A 23,357-nucleotide genomic window follows, 5' to 3' on the forward strand; every position below is an offset into this window, starting at 1 on the left:
TTTAAATAAATCAAGACTCAAAAATACAGTGCGAGCAAGTTACAGTAAACCTGCACATGATTTTATGTTCTTTAGTCTTTTAACTCATTCACTCCAATGGAGCTCAGGAAGTTTGCACTGTAACTTCCAATGGGTAGAGCCTAAGCCTTTTGACAGAATCAAATTATGTCCTCACATTTCAAACAAATGTTCATATCTCTGAAACCATAAGGGTTATGAAAGAAGTCTAAATGGCAGACTTTTCAGCACAAACTATTTTTATAGTGGTAGTATTCTTTAGGTTCTAGGCCTTAAACTGATTTTTTTAAGTCACAGTAAACAGTTACTATTATATCTGTAATATTTTGTAAACAACTTATAATAGCTTAGCAACTACTCGTGTTACACACATACTGTTAGCAGCATTTGAGTGCTTTGGTAGTTGGTGTAGAAGATTCAGACTCTTGTCCCCTGTAACTCAGGGTGTGAGCCTGAGCAATTTAACTAACATGCTATCCCTTCCTAAGGCATTTTACATACACTGAGATTCAGTTAGTCAGTTTTTCACACCTTAAGTGGCAGGCAGCAGGCAAACAGATCCAGTCGTTGGTACTGGCAAGCAGGAACATTCTTCATGTTTAAATTTTGTAGACACAGATAACAGGGGTGTGTGTGTCAATGCATGCAAGGATGCAAAGACACAAAGGCCAAAGGGCATGCTTTCTCTTAAAGAAGAAAGAACACCCTTAACGAAGAAATGTATTTATTTATTTTAATTAAAAACTAAATATTGTGGCAACCCCCTGGCCAGCAGGAACCCCCTCCCAGCCAGCGGGACCTAGGTGACAACCTAGGTCACCTAGAGCTGGATCCAGATCTGCTAGAGACTACCAGAAAGTACAGACTTGAGGATCTTCAGGGACTTTTATCTTGCATGTAAGTCTTTTACTTAGTTTTTGGTAGGAAACCAGATAGAAATGTGGATAGTGGTAACAGTTGACACTGCCCACAGAAAAATAAGGATTTTTTATGTTTTACTTATAAATATTGATATGGGGAGATGCTAGTAGTAGCAACTTCAGTGCTGCACCAGAAACTTCACTGTAGCTATTTGTACCACTTTTTTAAATCACAGGTTATCACCGTAAATGGTTATCAGTTTGGGGAGCAGTAAGTGAGCAGATTAAAGGAAAGGACAGCTGTGATCATTCTGTGGCTTCTTGGGGGGGGGGGGGTATGTACAGAGCACAGTGTATAAAAGCTCCAAGCTGAAAACACATTTGATGTTCATAGGTTCATACTAGGCTATCTGCCCTAGGGCATTTATAAGCCTAGCCAGAGTGTGTTTGGCTTTCGCCACCCATTTTAAATTAATTTTGCTATGCCCTTTATCAAGGTTAGTATACTGTGCCTCTGTCTAACAGTGACACAGAAGTGATACCCGGGGTAAACCTACAATCTCCCATCCACTCATCAAGATTCCTCTTGAAGAGAGTCAATGAGGGACCCTGCCTAACCTGGACTGGGATTTTATTCCAGAGTGAAGGGAGCCTCTGGGTTATGAATCTGTCCCTCCAGCATGTCCTATTTATTTCAGTGCTGAGGTTCAAGTCTCTCGAGCATGTAGCTCGATGGGATTTGGATTTTCTGAGGTGCAGCATGTCCATTAATTCCAGGTTGGACATGGCTTTATACGTTAGGCACAGAATGCCTCTGAGCAGACGGTATGTCACTGAGTACAGCTGGAGTTTCTTTAACCGGGCAGCATATGGCATCTGTTTGAGCCCTTTGATCCTCTTGGTGAGGTACGTTTGGGGTCTTTCCAGTTGCTGCAGGTGTCTGGTAAGGTAATCCAAAAAGGGGCATTGTACTCAATTATGGGCCTGATGAGGGATGAGTAAAGAGGTACGATGACCTCCCCTGATCTAGATGTGAATCCCTTCATGATTAGGTGGGCTATATAAAATGTTTTTATAACCACTTTGGCCACGTGGTTGTCAAATGAGAGATTGCTATCAACTTGGGTCCCCAGATCCCTAATTACTTCTTCCGTACTTACAGGATTACCACCTATGTGGTAATTTGTGGGCACTTTGTTTTTGCCAAAGGGGATGACTATACACTTTTTGGTGTTTAGCTTGAGGCCATGGCTCTGACACCAGTTGTCTGTTTCTATGAGGCCCTTTTGTAGGATGCTTGTGTCGGCTGGAGAGTCGATTATGGCACCCAGTTTGCAGTCATCTGCGAACATGGTCAGCCACAGTCCTTCCGTGTTGGCCTGTACCTCCGAGAAATATATACCGAACAAGAGAGGTCCCAGGACTGAGCCTTGTGGGACACCACTTATAACTGGTTTGGAGTCTGACATGGCTCCAGCAATTCTAACCATGTGGGTTCTGTTCTTGAGCCAGTTTGCAACCCATCTAGTGACATAGGGGTTTATATTTAAGCTGGTGAGCTTATCTATAATGCCCGAGTGGGGTACTGTATCGAAGGCTTTTACGAGGTCCAGGTAGGCTGTGTGGTCCACCTTCCCCTCGTCAATGGCCTTGGTGACTGTTTCAAAGAAATCGACCAGGTTTAAGAGGCAGGATCTGCCCTTAACAAAGCCGAACTGGGTAGGATCCAGTGTCTGTAGGTCCCCAAAATCTTTATTTCTGAGGTCCATGATGATCCTTTCCATAGCTTTGCAGACCAAGCTAGTCAGGCTTATGGGGCGATAGTTTCCAGGATCCGTTGAGGCACCACCTTTGTGGAGAAGGACCACTGTTGCTGTATGCCACTCTTTGGGTACATATCCTGTAGTAAGGCTGAGATTGAACAGTAGTTTTATGTTTGGGTTTAGCTCTTCTTGGAGTTCATGTAGGACACAGACTGGGACACCGTCTGGTCCCACTGATGCAGTGTTTTTTGCTTTGGAGAGGGCGGCTATTACCTGAGCATCTGAGATGTCAGGAGGGAAGCACTCTGCTGGGATAGATATTTGCCCTTTTGGTGGGGGGGGGGAGAAGTTTGCGCTGAACCTGTCAGCTAGGATGTTGGCAATGTCTGTGGGTTCGGTGTATTTTTTGTCATTTTGGACTAATTCTGAGCATATCTGGGAATTCCCACCCAGGTTCCTAACATAACTAAAGAAAGCCTTGTGATTATCCTTAGAGGCTGTGCAATTTTTTTCTCAAAGCTGGCCTTAGACAATTTTATGAGTGCCTGTAGTTTTTTGCTAATACTGATCAGAGATGCTTTCCCTTTTTGGGATTTTGCTCTATCATGTAGTAGCTTCCTCCTTCTATTGTATAGTTTGTTTATGGCTGGGGTCCACCAGACAGGACGCCTGCCTTTGGAGGATTGGGTCTTGGTTTTATTTGGGATTGCATGATCCATGCATTCCTGAAGGTGTTCATAGAATACGTTTATAAAGGATTCTGCGGTCTGGGCCATATTTTTCACAGGCCCGGGGGCTTTGAAGGATTCCACCTCAGTTTTGAGGAGTGTGAAATTTGATTTAGAGAAGTTTTTCACTGTGGTTTTCTGGGCAGGGGCTGGGGTCGGGATGTGAATATCCAGTGAGATTAGTTTATGGTCTGATCTTACCAGTGAGGGATACACTTCTGGTCTGGAGCATAGAGTCCCCATGTTGGTGATGATCAGGTCCAGTATGTTTTCCCCTCTTGTGGGAGTGGTAACAAGTTGTTCCATAGCATATGAGTTTATAAATTCTAGGAACCTTTGGGCTAGGGTGTTGGAGCTAGAGTAATGCTCCCAGTCTATGTTTGGGTAGTTGAAGTCGCCCAATATAATGGTGTTTGGAGAGACCTTCATATTTTCCAGTGTTCTCAGGAAGGCCGAGTGGGGTTCCTGGGTTTGGGAGGGTGGTCTGTAGCAGGCTATAAACTGGAAGGCAGTTTTACCTACAGTTAGTTGCATATGGATAGTCTCTGATGCTTCGTGCTGTGCCACTAACCTGGAGGTGTGGGTATCTTTGACGAATACTGATACTCCCCCTCCTTTTGTGGTTCGGTCCAAGTTTTGGGGCCGAAAAGCATGGTATGAGGTATAACCTGGTAGTGCTGGGGTGCTCTCGGGAGCCTTGAACCAGGTTTCTGTTACTGCACAGATATCGATGTTCTCCATGCTAAGGAGAGTTTTGAGTGCGTGCATCTTGAGGTTTAGACTTCTGGCGTTGAGTAGCATTACTCTTAGTTTCTTATCCCTTGTGATACCTATGGAGGTGGGTTTGTCTTTTGAGCCTTGCCTAAAAAAGGCACTATGGGGGTGGCAAGAGCCTTTGCCAATATCCGAAAGCCCAGGGGTGATAGGTGCAAGCTGTCCCTAGCGAAGCATCGTGGCTTGTCGAGCATGTCATCCCAGGCTGACAGGCATTGCTCCCCTTTGAAGGACACCAATACTTAAGCCAATTGTTGAAATTGATAATCTTGTCTTCATATTGTGGCATCATTCTTGGTGAGGGTAAGATGCTACTCAAGGTCAGGGTCATACCGGCCTGGGCTACATGCTCAGAGAGCTCCTCTATGTCTCTTTTCATGTAGTCCAGGGAGGTACGTCTCAGGTCATTCACACCAGCATGGACAATGACTGAGTCATATTTGTACTTGCCTTGGAGTGACCTGAGTGCTTGTGTTATGTAGCGGATCCTAGCGCCCAACAGGCAGCTCACCGTGACCTTCTCCTTGTTCAGCCTGGTGAGCAGGACGTCAGTGTGCCTGACGATAGAGTCACCTATTACAAGTGTATCAGGTGTGTTGTTTAGCCTTAAAGGCTGTGACTGTTCAGCACACTGGTTTTGTGAGCTATGTGTTGCACGTGTTTTGTTTTGGGGTAGCGGTTGCTTGGGTGACTGCTTTGGAGGTCTCTGCTGCTTAGGCAGATTTTTATTTAGAGCCTCCTAGTATGTTTTTGTGTGTTTATGTGTTTGGTTTGCTGTCGTCGTAGGTCTATGTGAGACTGGAATTGTAGTGAGTGTGGTTTCCTTCTCCTCCTGACTGGTTACGCCAGTATTAAGTTGAGAGAGCTTAGCCTCCAGTTTGGCTATATGGTTGCATCTCTCACATGTGTTGAAATTTGTTGGGAGGAGGAGAGGGTTGTCTGTGTACATGAGGCAGTTGTAACATTGCATCAAGATTCCCAGAGTGACCAGCTGGACCGGAGAAGAGATTGACAACTGACCTTTGGACATGCTAGAATAGTATTGGGAATTCCTTTATAATTGAAAAAATGGGCCAATGGGGAACAAGGTACTCAAGGGGAGTTTGTGAGGGTGTAGTGCTTTTAATTTTTTAGTGCTGACTTATATAATTGCTTTAGGGAGCAAGTGCCAGACTTTAGAGTAGGAATAGGGTGTTTATTATGAAAACTAGATCAGTTCTAAGGGAAAAAGTGAAGAGCAGACTTTGTGGAGCCAAGAAAGGTTTAAACCCAATTAAGCGGAGCTGCCTGATGCTGTGCTATGCGCAAAATCGCGCAAAGCCGCGCTAAAGCGGGTTTTATACAGGAGGACTTGAAAGAGCTAGAAATTGGCCCAAAACAGCCAATAGACTACCAGATTCTTGTGCTAGGAACACTCCTCCAGGGATAGATAGGCTGCTCTAAGCTCCCCACTGCCACTGGTGAACAAAGAAGCCTCCCTTTATCCAAGAAAGGAAATGGGCAACACAGGAACTTTCCAAAAGTCCAGAATACTGCAAAGCCTGTATTTGGACTACTCTAGGTCAGGAAAGGCGGGAAACAAGGATAATTTTTTTTTTTTTTTTCTTTTTTTGCAACAAACAGCAGGAAAATGCAATAAATATGTAACATAGGCTAGCGCACTTGAGTGTGTAGCCTCAACAGGTAAATGCAACAAACAGGACAAACTTTAAATTACAAGTGCAAAAGCGCGCTAAAGCTGGCTTTAAAGCAGGGGGTTAGAAAGAGATAGGAAATGGCCCAAAACGGCCAATAAGCTACAAGTCACTGGGCTGGAACCACTCCTCAAGGGACAGATAGGCTTCTCAGAGCTCCCCACTCTCACTGGTGAGCAAAGAAGCTTCCTCCTATCCAAATAAGGATATGGGCAACACAGGAACTATGACACAACCCAGAGATCAGCAATACCTGAAGACTGGACTATTCTAGTTCAGTAAAGGTGGGAAACAAGGATATATATATATATATATATTTTTGAAGTAGCAGAAATTAGGTACAGAAACACAGTAAATGCTTTAATTCGGCTATCACACTTGAGTGTGTAGCCTACCAGTTGCCTGTATCACTCTGCAGGACACCACGAGGAGCTGTGCGGAGTTGTATACAATAACAAACTTTTTAAATCACAGATTCGCTAAAAAAAAAACTGGCGTTTTAGGCAGAATTAGTTAAGACAGCAAGAAAAGCAGAAAAGTGATACTTAATCACTCCAAAGTCACTCTTTTGTCTCTCTGCTGCTGTAGACTCTGCAGAACACCGGAAAGGCACTTGCTGAGTGGAATACAAGCGTAAAAACTGTGCAAATTGTGATTTTTTTTTCCCCAGAAGGACACCAGATAGAGCAATGGTAAGTGGTGATATTATGCAATGTCACTTTTTTTTTTTATTTATTTTTGATGAAAATCAGTATGAGAGATGGGGTACCTTATAGTAGCAAGTGGAAATACATAACCATGGCTCTTATTTCTCCACTTTTGGCATTCATACAGGAAATCTGATTGTCAGAAGTGGCAGCCTATTTGTGTGTGTGTTTTTTTTTTTGGGGGGGGGCAGTTGGTGTATGAAAGCAAAGGACAGTTAGTGTGATCACAACTTTTTTATTATTTATTTTTCTAGTAGGCCTTGTAGCTCAGGGGTTAGAGCACTGGTCTAGTAAACCAGGGGTCATAAGTTCATATCTCATCAAGGCCTGTACCTTTCCTTAATAAACTATAAGGTTAGGTTACATACCAGACTTTTAACCTGAAAAGACAAGTGGGACAGTGGTTAAGGTGTATGCCTTTCAAGGACAAGGTGCAAGGTTTGATTCTCACCACTGGGAAGAGCTTTTGTTGACAGGTTAGCCCCAGCAGCCTACAGGCCACTTTTCAGGGGAGACCCAAAGTGATATTTACACTACTAGGGAAATTTGGCCAGGGCATAGTGAAACTTCCCCAACTCATTTTTATAGGTGCCATGGGATCTTTTACACCCACCTGAGCTACTACCAAATTAAGCAGATGGGACCTCAGTTTAATGTCAAAGTGCAGCATCCCCTTACGATGCATTGCAATGTAGGCACTCCCATCAATCTGGTGTGGGAATAGAATCCACAGCATTTTGCACCAAAGGCAAGTGTACTACTAGCTGCACCACTGACACAATAAAGTAATCACTGTTGCAGCTTGAAGGGCTGCGGGATGGGAGCAGGTTACAGACTAAGCATAGAGTTGGTAAGCTCCACTGTCATATGCTATGATCCTTTATGTTTTCACTTTTTTCTAGATATTTCTAGGCAGTGTTAACAATATGTACTGCCTACAGAACCATGCACGTGTGTTTTCATTTACATAATATTATGGTAATCTATACGGGGGGTTGTTCTATAGCAGCAAGTGGAAATACATTACTTTGGCTTCTATTTTACTACTTTTGACAATCACATATTGCATGAGTAGGGAGCAGGCTGTGCAGAAAAGCAAATGGGAATTACACAATCTCTTCTAAATGATTACTGATGTGGGTTGTTGGAGGGCAGTATCTGTCATTATATTTATGTGATCCCTTCTTGGTAAAAGGCAGTTCACCCTCTGAGAAGGAGCACATTCCACTGGACAGTGTGTGTTTTACACCCAAATACTTATTAGAAATCCCTGATTTTTTTTTATTGAGAACTGCCTTCAGGAAAATGACATATGGTCTCTTATATGCAGCTAGTAAATCCAGTGTTTCAGGAGGGATTTGCTGTCATAGTCTGGTACTTATTTTCCACCTGTGGACATTTTACTTCTGCAAAAAATGCTGAACAAAACTAATGTCCAGAATATATGTACTAAGTTCTCATTACACTGGAAATAAAAATCTTCTATATTTCACCATGAAATATATATGCTTTCTGTTGGAATATGCAATGAGTACAATGCCATGCTTTCAAGCAGCTAAAGTTGTGGGGTCAAATTCAGAGGTGTGCTGCAGTGGAAGCCTTTATGTTATAACTGCAGTCTTAGGTATGTTTTGTAGATTAATATGTTGCTGTTATTATCTAAAAGACACCAGTGGCTTTTGTTCAAGATCCTTTACTGTCACAGTCTGACATCTGTGCATTATGCCCGCATAGTGCCTTTTTTAGGCAAGGCTCAAAAGTCAAACCCACCTCCGTAAACAGCACAATTAACAAAAAACTGAAGGTTATGCTACTCAACGCCAGGAGTTTAAATCTCAAAATGCATGCGCTCGAAGCACTCCTCGGTATGGAGAACATCAACATCTGTGCAGTAACTGAAACCTGGTTCAAGGCTACAGAGAGCACCCCAGCACTACTGGGCTACAACTTATACCACACATTTTGGCCACACAATATGGACAGAAACACAAAAGGAGGGGGTGTATCCATATACATCAAGGATACCTACACCTGCAGGTTAGTGGCGCAGCATGATACCTCTGAGATCATCCATGTGCAACTAACATCGGGCAAATCTGCAATGCAAATTGTGGCCTGCTACAGATCACCCTCCATTACCCAGGACCACCACTCCACCTTTCTGGAGACACTGGAAAACATGAAAGTCCTACCAAACACCCTGTTATTGGGCAATTTCAATTACCCAACTATTCACTAGGAAAGCTACTTGAGTACAAATTCCCAGGCCCAGCGCTTCCTGGAATTCATCAACTCAAACTCCCTGGATCAGCTGGTAAACTCCCCTACCAGAGGTGAAAACATATTGGACCTGGTCATCACCAACATGGGCGACAGGTGTTCCACACCGGAGGTCAACTCGTCACTGGTTAGATCAGACCACAAACTAATCACTCTGGATGTCCACACCCCACCACCACCTCCAACTAAGGAAACCACAGTAAAAAACTTTTCTAAAGCAAACTTCACCTTACTTAAGATAGAGGTGGTAAGTTTCACCCCCCCACCCTGAAGGATAACGCTGCCCAAGATGCAGAAACCTTTACAAATGCACTCTATGAGCACCTACAAGGAAGCATGGATTGTGCCATCGCTAACAAAACCAAGACTCACTCCTCTAAGAGAAGGAAATCAGTTTGGTGGAACCCTGCAATAAACAGCTACACAATAGAAGGAGGAAACTAGTTCAGAAAAAAAGCAAATCCCAAGAAGGAAAGACATCCCTGATCAGTATCAGTAAGAAACTGAGGTCCCTCATGAAATCATCCAAGACTAACTTAGAAAGAAAAATAGCCAAGGATTCAAAAGCCTTCTTTAGCTATGTTAAGAATCTAAGTGGCAACTCGCAGACATGCACTGAACTAGTGCAAAATAGCACAAAATATACTGAACCTACTGATATTTCCAACATCCTGGCAGATAGATTCAGTGCAAACTTCACCCCCCTCTCGCCTCCAAAAGGGCCCACAACAATACTGGAAAAGTGTAGTGTCCCAAAAATCACAGACGCACAGGTGAAAACAGCCCTTTCAAAAGCCAAAAATGTAGCATCAGTGGGACCAGATGGTGTCCCAGGGTGCATCTTGCACGAACTACAGAACAAACTAACACCCCACCTAAACACGTTGTTCAACCTCAGCCTCTCCACAAACTACGTGCCCATAGAATGGCGCACAGCAACCGATATTCCAATCTACAAAGGAGGGGCCACAACTGACCCTGGTAACTATCGCCTCCTAAGCATGACTAGCGTGGTCTGCAAGGCTATGGAGCGCATCATCATGGAACTCATTAACAAAGACATTGGGAACCTCCAAACACTTGACCCGACCCAGTTCGGCTTTGTTAAGGGCAGATCATGCCTACTAAACCTGGTTGACTTCTTTGAGACAGTCACCAAGGTCATAGGCGAGGGAAAGGTGGTTCACACAGCCTACCTTGACCTCACCAAGGCTTTCAACACCATTCCCCACTTGGGTATTACAGAAAAACTCACCAGCCTGAACATAAACCTCTAAGTCATGAGATGGGTTGCCAACTGGCTTACAGACAGAACTCACATGGTAAGAATAGCGGGCTCCAGGTCCAACTCTAAACCAGTCACAAGTGGTGTCCCGCAAGGCTCGGTCCTGGGACCCATACTGTTCATCATATACTTCTCAGAAGTACAGGCAAACACAGGAGGACTATGGCTAACCAAGTTCGCTGATGACTGCAAACTGGGAGCCATAACTGACTCTCCGGCTGACAGGGACATCCTCCAAAAGGGCCTTACTGAGACAGACACTTGGTATCAAAGTCATGGCCTCAAGCTAAATGCCAAAAAATGCATAGTCATCCTGTTTGGGAAAAACAAAACACCCACAAATTACCACATAGGTGGCAGCCCCCTTAATACAGAAGAGGTAATAAGAGAAAGCAATCTCTCCTTTGACAATCATATTGCCAAAGTAGTTAGGAAATCCTTCTATGTGGCCCATCTAATTACTAAAGGGTTTGCATCTAGAAATAAAGAGGTTATAGTGCCCCTCTACTCGTCACTCATTAGACCCATCATAGAGTACAATGCCCCATTTGGAATGTACCTCACAAGACACTTCCAGCAGCTGGAAAGACCACAAAAGTACCTCACCAAGAGGATTACTGGTCTCAAACATACGCCCTATGCTGCAGCCTGACTGAAAAAACTCTGGCTGTACTCAGTGGCATATCACTTACTCAGAGGTGATCTCAGCCTGACTTACAAAGCCATGTCTAACACAGAATTGATGGACATGCTCCACTTAAAGATATCCAAGTCACTGCAAGCCACGTGCTCTAGTGAGCTAAACCTCGCCACAACAATAAATAGAACATGCTGGAGGGATAGATTCCTGTCACAGAGACTCCCCATGCTTTGGAACAAAATTCCAAATTACATCAGGCAGAGCCCCTCACTAACACTCTTCAAGAGAAACCTTGACGAGTGGATGGGTAACAGAAAATACACTCCTGGAATCACTTCATTGGCTCTGCTTGACAGAGGATCAGTTAATTAATCAATGGGGAGGTGAAAACCGACACCCTGGCTAGGCTTATAAATGCCCTCGGGCAGATAGCCTAGTACCTACCTATGAACCTATGCTCATTTTTCATCCTGGGTGCTGTGGTGAAGTTACAATATGTATGCTGCCCACAATAATGGCAAAAATACTTCTTTATTAAGTTGTGATTACATCATAAGTAAAATTAGGTGATGTAGTGAACCTCTGCTCAAAACATCAAAACAGTATACTTCTACATTGAGTTGCTAATACATAAGAAGTAAAACATCATATTTATTAATTCTGAACAAGAAGTTTTTTGTCATTGGACATGTGACCTCACCTATCTGCCCCCCTTCCCCATCATGTGCAGCAAACCATATTAGAAGAAGATAAAACTGTGTATGTGTCTTTACATGTGGAGGCACCAGCTAAGCACATTTTGTAGCTATATTTACAGGTATCGTAGCCTTATATAGTTGTTTGGATGCTCTGGTTTTCCTATTTGCTTTAAACAGACATTGAGAATGTAAATATTTGTGCAGTTACCAAGACATGGCTTAAAGGGACTGTTTCAATGCCTTCCACACATTTAGACCAAAAGCTGCACAGACAAGGGCTAAAGATGGAGGTGTCTCAATATACATCAATAGCAAGCATGCCTCTAGGGTTGTCAAACAAGATGCTGTGCTGCAGTTCTACATGCAGATCACTATACACAAAATCCCATACCATATCCAAGCCAGCTACAGGTCACCCTCTATGTCCCAAGAAGCTCAAAACGTATACATGGACCTACTGGAAACACTTACCATCCAAAATAAAACCCAGTTCATGGGAGACTTTATTTGTCCCTCTACAGACGGAAATCCTTAGATCTACAGGCACAGAGATTCCTGGACTTTGTAAAAACAAACACCCTTGACCAAACAGTGAATACATCCACCAGAGGCTCCAACATACTGGACCTCATGCTCACAAATATGGGAAAATGCTGCACCCCCCAATGCCTCATCCTCCCTGGTAAGGTCTGATCATAAAGCTGTCTTCTTCAAAATCAAAATGAACCTCATAATCCCATTAAAACCAGTAACAGGAACTATTTCAAAGCAAACTACCTTTTATTAAGTGATGGTTTGTCAGAAAATTAAATGCCCCTCCAAATCCAGGGAACACAGCAGCCTATTCTGAATTGCTGTTGGAAACCCTGTACAACCATGTCAATGGCTGCATAAAAGCTGTTTTGCCTATCAGAAGTAAGCCCAGGACTAGCTCCAGAAACAAACAAACCTTGTAGCATCCCAAAAAACAAGATATACAGCAAAAGAAAAAAAAAATACTACAAAAATCAGGAAGGGTAATTCCAATAAAGATAAAAACTCTCACATCAAACTATATAGGGCTAATTAGGCCAAGCAAAGCCAAATTTGAGGTTAAGATAGCCTCCCAGGTGAAGGACTAAGATAAGGCCTTCTTCAGCAATGTCAGAAACCTCAAGGGTAGCACATAGCAATGTACTGAACTGATGGTTAATGGTTAATGGTGTCACATACACAGAGCCTGTCAATATAGCGGACCTGCTAGTGAACAAATTCAGTTCCAACTTTACCTCTCTCTTTCACCCGGCTAAAGGTGTAGGGTCAAAATCAGAGGTGCACTGCAGTAAAAGCCTTGATGTTATAACAGCAGTCTTAGGTATGTTTTGCAGTATAATATCTTGCTGTTACTATCTGAAACTTTCATTCTGGAATCTCAAAGAGAGACAAAAATAAAGACTTTCAAAGTCTGCTGCACATGACTGCCTAACAGGGAGGGGCAGCAGGGGAGTTCACATGTTCATTGGAAAAACCTTCTTGTTAAGAAGAAATAAATAGGATTTTTACTTCTTATGTATTAGCATATATAAGGGAGCTACACCCACTAAAGTCAGGAGCTTGGCCTTAATGGACCCTGATAACATCCCAGGATGCCTCCTGAATAGTCTAAAATATGACTTATCAGGACCCCTGGGGTCATTACTAAGCTATAGTCTTAAAACAGGCTTTGAGCCATGTGAATGGAGGACTGCGATGGTCATCCCCCTTCATAAGGGAGGGCATTCATCAGATCCTGGATACTACAGACCCATTATCTGACTAGTCTCACTTGCAAAGCCATGGAAAGAACTATCGTGGAAATTATTAACAAGGACACAGGAGACCTCCAGACACTGGATCCATCCCAGACTGGATTTGTCAAAGGAAGGTCATGCTTACTAAATTTGGCAGACTTCTTTGAAAGGGTCACTAAGGCAATGGAAGAGGGGAAAACTGTGCATACTGACTACCTAGATATGACTAAAGGATGTGATACAATACGCACTTGAGCACTGTCAACAAACTAAGGAACTAAGTATAAACCCATTTACAACACATTGGATAGTTAGCTGGCTCACTGATAGGATCCAGGAGGTTAGAATCAGTGAGGCCACTTCCACAAAGTGGCTGGTCACCAGTGGAGTCCCCTCAGAGCTCTGTGCTAGGCCCACTCCTCTTTGATATCTACTTCTCAGATGTGAACACCAATATCAAAGATCTCTGGCTAACCAAATTTGCAGATGATTGCAAACTAGGAACACTGCATCTCCTCAAGAAGAGAACACCCTTCAGGAAGGTCTGACACAGACAAGTGCTTGGTGTCAAATCCATGGCTTAAATCGAAATACCAAGAAATGCATTGCAGTACATTTTGGGAAGGTGGCCACCCCAGGTGACTACGTCATCAATAAAACACCCCTAAAAGTTGATTATTCAAGGATCTAGGAAGTCATGTAGATAGTAACCTAGCCTTCGACCAACACGTATCTGACATAAGAAAAGCTTTATATGTTGCTCAACTTATAAGGAAGATCATGGTATTTAGGTCCAGAAAGTTCAGGCAGAAAAAAGAACACTGTCAGGGTAAGGTATCCCCTCCCAAAACAAAGCACAAATCCAAAATCAGAAGAGGTTGATACTCCACAACAAACGAAGCAAACCAGATAAATAAAAGAAACAAGTCCTTTATTCGAATAAGTAAGCGCTTTCACGTTGCTTGGAACGCTTCATCAGACTTCAAGAAACCATGAAAATTTAAATCAACTTATATATAAATAAAACACCAATGAAAATCACATTAACGTGTCACATGCAAATTACAAAAATACATCATTTCCTTTCCATCAAAATATTTAAAAATTACATAAAATTACATAAAATATATATGTATATCCTAAAAATCTATTTCTAAACCTTATAATAATACATGATGGAAGTAAATTCATGTTGAAACATACTAAAACATATATTAGATTTTAAAACATATTGTTACTATTTAATGTTTCAAAGGTTTGTCTAATAGAAATGGTCTCAATGAAAATTTATCAGTTAGACCATGACCTTTGTTCGCAGATAACTTAATTATCCACCTTGCCTCAGCTTTTTCTGTGTTATTACCAATATTGCCAAGTCTTTCTGTCTCTATCAACTGTCCTATTACTAAAAATCTAAAGGCATGTGTAGTGTCATTATGTAGTATGTGCTTGGCTAGGGCATTCCCTTCATTTTCTCTATGAATAGCATATAAATGCTCTCTTATCCTTTCTCTTAAAGTCCTATTAGTCTTCCCTATATAGAAACAATAACATTTTATGCAGGAGGCTAAATAAATCACATTTCTTGACTTACAGTCAGCGTATTCATTAAATTCATATTTAACACCAGTGTCTGGATGTATAAAAACATTAGATTTCATTTTATATATATACACTGGTTGCATGAGCGACATGCAAAAGTACCCTTTCTCTGAGAGGAGATCTTATTCCTAGGCACTCTTTCATAACAAAGCATACGTTTTAAAGACTTAGTATTCTTATAGCTAAAAGATGTTTTTTCACCAACTAAGTCTTTTATACCATCATCTAACTGCAAAATGTTCCAATGTCTCTTAATAATGTTGACAATAGAAGTATTATTATTAGTAAAAGGAATCACTAATCTCCTCTTTTCATTATTCCTCACTATAGGTCTCTCATCTATATTGCCTTGTTTTTTAATAAAAGGACGTCCTGGATGTGCACGTTCTAAAGTATCTAATGAACGCATGTCTCTATTGCAATAGCCTCTATGTCTAAAATCACTTTCTATAGTTTTTAATGCTTCAGAAAAAAACAAATCATCACTAGTTATGTTAGAGAAACGTTTCACCTGATTGCTCACAATGTTTTTGTGTATATGGGGAGGATGCATGCTACTTCTGTGAAGAATAGCATTCTTCCTACATAACTTTCTAAATACTTCTGTTTCAAGAGTATTACCTTTTTTTTCTCAATGTCACATTTAAAAAATCAATAGTATTTTGTGAATACATTTCAGTTAATCTAAGAAATTTAGTAGTTCCATTAATATATAGAACAAACTCTTTTAAGAGCTCTAATGTACCTCCCCAAATTAAAAAAAGGTCATCCACAAAACGTTTATAATATCACAGGTTTTTCTATCAGAAAATATTTGTACTCCACTTCTCTTCGATTCCCACTCCCTTTTCGACAGGAGATGAGGTGGAATTGGAGTCCACAAACCACCAGGAAAAGGAAGATGTCAGGAGGCCAGTTAGAACTTCAGAAAAAAACTTTGAAAACTGTAACCAGGACTTGATTGTTAATCTTTCCAGCCACATGCTCATGGATAATGAAAGAAAGATTTTGAACAAAGGTTTGTCCTTCATTCCCTCTCAGGGGACTGATGTAAGTGATTTAATAGTGGACATTAAATGTTTTGTTAGGAATATTGCACTTGGTCTACAGTTTCGTAACAATGCTTTTAATACTGATGTTTTGTCCTTTAAGAAACCTTCCACGTATATGCCTGTTATACATCCTTTATTGGATAGTTTTGAAAGAGCATGCAGTGATGATTTGTTGAAGTTTTTTGAATCTAATAATACTAAATTAGATTTTTATAATATTACTAAGGAAGAGAAATTAGCCCTACATGATTTAAAGAACAATACTAATGTAGTGATTCGACAAGCTGATAAAGGGGGAGCTACAGTGTTTCTAGATACCAGCTACTACCATGATACTATGTTAGAAATGCTTTCAGATACCACTACTTATAAGAGATTGAGCATGTCGGATTTAGATAGATTAATAAAAACAGTACATGCAGATTTATATGACATGTTGATGTGTGGGATTATTGATGAAGAACTGTACAAATATTTTCTGATAGAAAAACCTGTGATACCAGCAATTAGAGGTTTACCTAAGGTACACAAGACTATACATAACCCTCCACTTAGACCAATAGTGTCTGCCAGAGGCTGGTTAACTGAGACAATATCTATTTATTTAGAAAAAAACTTGAGACCAGTTGTGGAATCTACCAGGTCTATATTACGTGACACTAAACTGTTTTTGGAAACACTAGCACCTTTTAATGAGAACAATATTCTAGAAACTACAGACTATATGGTAACGCTGGATGTTGCTTCTCTTTTCACCCGCATACCTAATGATGTAGGGATAGATTTCTTAAGGCTATATTTGTTGAACAAAGGGCTGAATAACAATCAAGTTATTAAATTCACAATGTTGTTAGAAATGGTTCTTTGTCACAATGTTTTTACTTTCAATAATGAATACTTCCTTCAAATCAAAGGAGTAGCTATGGGCACATCTTGTGCTAACTCTTATGCTAACCTTGTGTTAGCATATTGGGAGAACACGTATGTCCTAGAACATCTAGTTTTTTCTACTTCTATAAAATATTATAAACGTTTTGTGGATGACCTTTTTTTAATTTGGGGAGGTACATTAGAGCTCTTAAAAGAGTTTGTTCTATATATTAATGGAACTACTAAATTTCTTAGATTAACTGAAATGTATTCACAAAATACTATTGATTTTTTAGATGTGACATTGAGAAAAAAAGGTAATACTCTTGAAACAGAAGTATTTAGAAAGTTATGTAGGAAGAATGCTATTCTTCACAGAAGTAGCATGCATCCTCCCCATATACACAAAAACATTGTGAGCAATCAGGTGAAACGTTTCTCTAACATAACTAGTGATGATTTGTTTTTTTTCTGAAGCATTAAAAACTATAGAAAGTGATTTTAGACATAGAGGCTATTGCAATAGAGACATGCGTTCATTAGATACTTTGGAATGTGCACATCTAGGACATCCTTTTATTAAAAAACAAGGCAATATAGATGAGAGACCTATAGTGAGGAATAATGACAAGAGGAGGTTAGTGATTACTTTTACTAATAATAATACTTCTATTGTCAACATTATTAAGAGACATTGGAACATTTTGCAGTTAGATGATGGTATAAAAGACTTGGTGAAAAACCATCTTTTAGCTATAAGAATACTAAGTCTTTAAAACGTATGCTTTGTTATGAAAGAGTGCCTAGGAATAAGATCTCCTCTCAGAGAAAGGGTATTTTTGCATGTCGCTCATGCAACCAGTGTATATATATATATATATATATATATATATATATATATATATATATATATAATGAAATCTAATGTTTTTATACATCCAGACACTGGTGTTAAATATGAATTTAATGAATACGCTGATTGTAAGTCAAGAAATGTGATTTATTTAGCCTCCTGCATAAAATGTTATTGTTTCTATATAGGGAAGACTAATAGGACTTTAAGAGAAAGGATAAGAGAGCATTTATATGCTATTCATAGAGAAAATGAAGGGAATGCCCTAGCCAAGCACATACTACATAATGACACTACACATGCCTTTAGATTTTTAGTAATAGGACAGTTGATAGAGACAGAAAGACTTGGCAATATTGGTAATAAGACAGAAAAAGCTGAGGCAAGGTGGATAATTAAGTTATCTGCGAACAAAGGTCATGGTCTAAATGATAAATTTTCATTGAGACCATTTCTATTAGACAAACCTTTGAAACATTAAATAGTAATAGTATGTTTTAAAATCTAATACATGTTTTAGTATGTTTCAACATGAATTTACTTCCATCATGTATTATTATAAAGTTTAGAAATAGATTTTTAGGATATACATATATATTTTATGTAATTTTATGTAATTTTTAAATATTTTGATGGAAAGGAAATTATGTATTTTTGTAATTTGCATGTGACACGTTAATGTGATTTTCATTGGTGTTTTATTTATATATAAGTTGATTTAAATTTTCATGGTTTGTTGAAGTCTGATGAAGCGTTCCAAGCAACGTGAAAGCGCATACTTATTCGAATAAAGGACTTGTTTCTTTTATTTATCTGGTTTGCTTCATTTGTTGTGGAGTATCAACCTCTTCTGATTTTGGATTTAGGTCCAGAAAGGTCATCATACCACTGTACTCGGCCCTCATCAGACCCATTAGAGCTTATAATGCTTCCTTTGGTATGAAATTCAAGATACAGCTGCTTCTTTGTCTTGGAGGGTAGGAACCCAATCCCAATATATTTATAAATAATTATACCAGTGGCATTCACTGACAATTTCATGAATAAATGATAAACTGTTTTGGAGATATATACTTTTAAATGCAAAGAAAAGAGGAAAAATAGCTAAGAAAAACACTATTTATATACCCATGATCATGATGTTTTCCAGCATTTGAAATGTTAATACCGACAAAAAGGAAAAGAGGCATCTTTACTAGAAATTTCAGTAATTGGGTTCAGCAACAGAGACAGTCACATAATCATATATGAGTGTCCTATGTGCAATTCAGGTAGACTTCCTCCTAGTAAGGAAAGGGCACTGGAGCACAATCAGTGACTGCAAAGTCATCACAATGAAACAACTGGCCTGCAGCATAAACTACTGGTTGCCACAACCAGCGAGAAGCAATGGTTAAAGAAGGCTCTAAGTCAACAGAGACTGGGCTTCCAAGATGGCTACACAATGAGGAACAGTTTAATTTCAGCTCTCCTGAAGTAAAAATATAAACTCACAAAAGAGAGCCACTGAATTTGTCTTTTTGGGTAAATTTCAGTAAATGGCTAGTAATTGCACTGCCTGGATGCCAGCACAAATGAAATTCAGAGAATCTGAAAGATACTCAATCACAAAAGGTAAGGAGAAATCACCGGCTGGGAAGAATCCTGCAGCTGTTCAGCAAAAAGCAGTTCACACTCCAGCTTTGGTGCAAGATATGACTTTCAGTAATCTAGAGGAAAAATAAGTTAAATGTGCTCTGAGCTGATTAAAATAAATGAACCACTGAAAAAGTATATCAACTCAAATAACAAATGGTTGGAAAAAATGGAAGAAGCTTTAAATAGATATTCAGATGAGCTGATAAAACTGCAAAACTCAGGTCGACATGAAGTAAAGGCTGGCTGAGTATGACACTACTCAAGAAGAGATGTTTCAAAAAATGGTAGAATTAGAGCGTGTATTGAAAACCTCAGATTTTCTACCGTATCAGGGAAACTAGAAGGAACCAGCTGTATTAATTTTATGAAAGCACAAATAAGCAACTGGACTAGTATTCCACAGCAGGATATGCTAATTGAAAGGGCATATCATGTGTATGCTCCAGACCTGGCCATGAAAAATCAACCTAGACCTTTAATGGTAAGATATGCAATCCTACCAGCAGAAGGAGTTGATTCTGACAAAACTGTGGCAAGAGAAAGTACTAAAAGTGGGAGACAGTAGAGTGTTTGTGGAAAATTATTATTCACTGTACACCAAGTAGAAGAGGAGTATATTTATTCCAGTAATCAGGGAATGACAAAGAAGCAGGTGTCAGATTCAAGCTGCTGTAGCCAGCTATTTTTTGAATACTTTTTCCTGAAGAAGCAAAATGATTCTTTGATGCAGAACATGCTAAGAAGAAAATACAAGTTTGTCCAACAAAGAGTAATTTATCAAACAGAAGGGAATTCTGATTCTTACTCTTCTGATAATAAAGCCCATAGAGAGAATATGCGAGTGAAACCTTTTCCAGTGTTCAAAAGGAAAATGCTTGAAAGACAGGAAAAACACAAGAGTTGACTAGAAGAACTAGGAGTACATTGGAAATGAACAATGACTGACTTTAGGAGATGAAGATCAGAAGAAAAAAAAGAAACTTGAAAACTGATGAATAAATGTGGGAGTACAACAAAGCATTAATTACATTTGTGAAGCTCAACAGAAGAAGAAAACCTGGAAATATTGGAGTTCTTTTACTTTGTTAAACTTGTAGGGGACTCCAAAGCATATGCCCTACCTCATGTCATTAATGTTTGGAAGAAGATTTAGGAGAGGGGAAGGGGAAGGAGAGAGTTAACTGTAAGTAAAACAAAATTTTGTTCTTAAAACTATTTTATGATACATGGCATTAATTGCACACTATAAAGCAAAGCTTTTTTGGTTGATTTTGTGTTTAATATGGACAATAAAGTAAACAAGTGCACCTAATTTGGTTCCATCTTCTTGTTCAGTTTTAAGAAATGTAGGCACTGTAATGTAAAAACAGAAGAAAGCCTGGACAAAAGAGCATGATATAAGTAAAACTTGTATGTCTTTTCCTATTTTGACATAGGGGAATGACTGGATTAAGGCACTTGTCATGATTTAATAACAAGTTTTAAGGGGAAGAAAATAAATAAATGAACACAAAATATAATTAATATTGAATAGTGTTTCCCTCTAACACACAAATGTTTACATTGCAATGTATGCAATGGAACACAACTGTGTATTTGGTCCTATGTTTCTATGGAGACAATCTGATAAAAAAAAACAGAATGCTTATTTCTTTTAATGGCTAGGAGATAATGTTTTCTGAAAGCATTCAAGTTGTTTTCACTTGAGAGTAGAAAAAAGATAAGACAAAAACAGACATCACTTAGTGGAAGTAGATACCCAGGCTGTATCATGAGTCCTAGCATGGATAACTTCATTATAGTTTCATTCAAGCCTTTGAGTGTGGCTGTCAGAATGGGACAATTGTTCCTGTTAGGAGGGTTAAATTTCACTACTTCAAGATGTACATAGTTTTATGTGTTAGTATTAAGTTAATAGGTTTTGGAGGTATTGTGGAGGTGTGTTTGTGTTTTGTTTGGAGGTATTCATTAAAACAAGATTTTGTAAGATGTGACATAGATATAGTTATGTCAAGAAACAACTATATCAAAGATCATCCTGCCAAAGTCAAGAAACAACTGTATCAAAGATCATCCTGCCAAAGATTAATGCTTGCATGTCACACAAAAGCTGAAACCATGCATTAAAAAACTGTTATACATAACAGGTGGGAATAATAACTTTTTACCATAATGACATTTTCCATATTATCTTTAAATGTGAATGGTTTCATAGACATATACCAAAAGAAGTGCAGAGTACAAATATTTATGCTACAAGAATGTAAATTTGATAAAGAAAGGATTTCAGGATAGTTTTTCAGGGGAATATCTGGGACAAAGAAAAAGGGGGTACTTAGATTAATTGTGAGAGGAGCTCCAATAGTTATAGAAGAGGAAAAAGAAAATAATGTTAGATTTGTAGTAATAAGAGACTACTGACAAGGGAGGAGTATTACACTAGCATGTATGTATTTTCCACCTAAAACTGCTATAATGGAGCTTAAGAAAATTCTGAGAGAAATACTCAGCTTTCAGCAGGGATTATGTGGGGAATGGAATTTGATTTGCAGCAGTGAGGATGTATCTAGACGGCACTGGAGGGAAAATATAACAAATCAGGGTAGATGTTTGAGGGAATCTATGAAAATATTTGGAATGGAAGACGTGAATTCAGTAGTAGGAGTTCGGAGAGAATTTACATATTATTCCCCAAGGTAGTAAAACTGGGCTAGGTTATACAGAATTTATATTTCATGGGAATATGTGCATTTAATTGAAAGTTATGATATGCAGCCAATAACTACTTCAGATCATTTGCCAATAATAACTAAAATAAAAATGCAGGGTAATGAAAAAAATGAGATACTGACACTTCCCAAACTATCTGTTGAAAAGAGGAATTTAAGGAATGGAAGTTATCTGGGAGATATTAGAGAAGGTAGAATTTATTTCTGAAAATATAGCTAGGGAGTGGGATAACATTAGAATTTAAAAATAGGGTGGAAATAAAGAAATAATATGTGGTTAAGAAATAACATGAATTATTTAGAGGGACTGACAAAGGTTAAAGTATTGCAGAATAGGTGGAATCTCACAGAACAAGAACAGGTGCAACTGCGGAGTGCTAAAGAGAAAATACGGGAGTACCTAGATAATATGCATGAGTTTAGAAAGATTGCTGTTGAACAACTGTTTTTTTATAACAACTCAAGAGCACAAAAACTTTTAGCACAATGGCCCAAGCAGCAGAAAGGGTTATTGCCAAGATTTGGGAGCCTATAACAAGAAAAATTACGAGAGATCCTGTAGAGCTATTAGAACTATTTTGGAAATGTTATGAAAGCCTGTAAAAGCAGAGAAATGTGGAAATCAAGAAAAAGTACAACTTGAAATCCTTATGGAATAATTAAATATGACAGGTTTGGAAGCTAGGAGGGAAAAAACGTGCTAAAGATCTGGAAGGTTTTATTTAACAGTATTTTAAAAGGAGGAGAAGCACCACTATCCTAGCAGAAAGCTGTGGTGGCTGTATTACCCAAAGATGGTAGAAACCCATCAGCGTCAGCTTCATATAGACTCATTTCAATTCTAAACCATGATTACAAAATGTATCCAGAGTTCTAATAAAGGTAACGGAGCAAACAAGCCAGTCCAAAATTCTTAAAAACAGCAAATAATTTATTGATATATCCAGTAAGCGCTTTCACTTAAGAGCTTCATCAGACTGTTACAATAAAAAGTTCAAAGACCTCTTATATATTAATTCAAAAACTTCAGAACCAATGACAGTGAAGTATATATGAAAGAATCATTACTTAAAGGTACAGCTCAAAATTCCGATATAAAACAGTGAAACATAAATAAAAACTGTTTAAAACTTTAAAAAGATTGTGTGGCAAATAATATGCAACCAATGTAATGTATAAGATGTAATATATACAAAATAATAAATGTTTTTGTATATTTTGTATATTTTGAATAAATTCATAATAATAATTATTTCATTATTCTCCTTTTCTTAAGTGAGGGCTTAATACTAGCCCTTTCATTCAATCCATGTCCCCTATCTGCTCTAAGTATAATAATCCAATTATTCTCTTTGTATTCGGTCTCACTCCTAATGTCCCCTTCTCTTATGTTAGGA

At 39.1% G+C, this 23,357-nt stretch overlaps 1 protein-coding gene and 1 non-coding gene across 2 annotated transcripts in view; one reads left to right on the forward strand and one right to left on the reverse strand.

Annotated features, from left to right (window-relative positions):
* The window catches only part of LOC122794233 (N-acetyllactosaminide beta-1,3-N-acetylglucosaminyltransferase 2-like), an 803,750-nt gene that overhangs the window by 19,485 nt on the left and 760,908 nt on the right, over window positions 1-23,357 (reverse strand). The gene's annotated exons all lie outside the window — the stretch shown is intronic.
* On the forward strand, window positions 6,801-6,873 carry TRNAT-AGU. The gene has a single exon. It is a non-coding gene; the product is annotated as a tRNA-Thr (tRNA).

The sequence above is a fragment of the Protopterus annectens genome, chromosome 1.part0, assembly GCF_019279795.1.
Source record: "Protopterus annectens isolate FY-2018-M chromosome 1.part0, PAN1.0, whole genome shotgun sequence".
NCBI classification, from domain to species: domain Eukaryota; kingdom Metazoa; phylum Chordata; order Ceratodontiformes; family Protopteridae; genus Protopterus; species Protopterus annectens.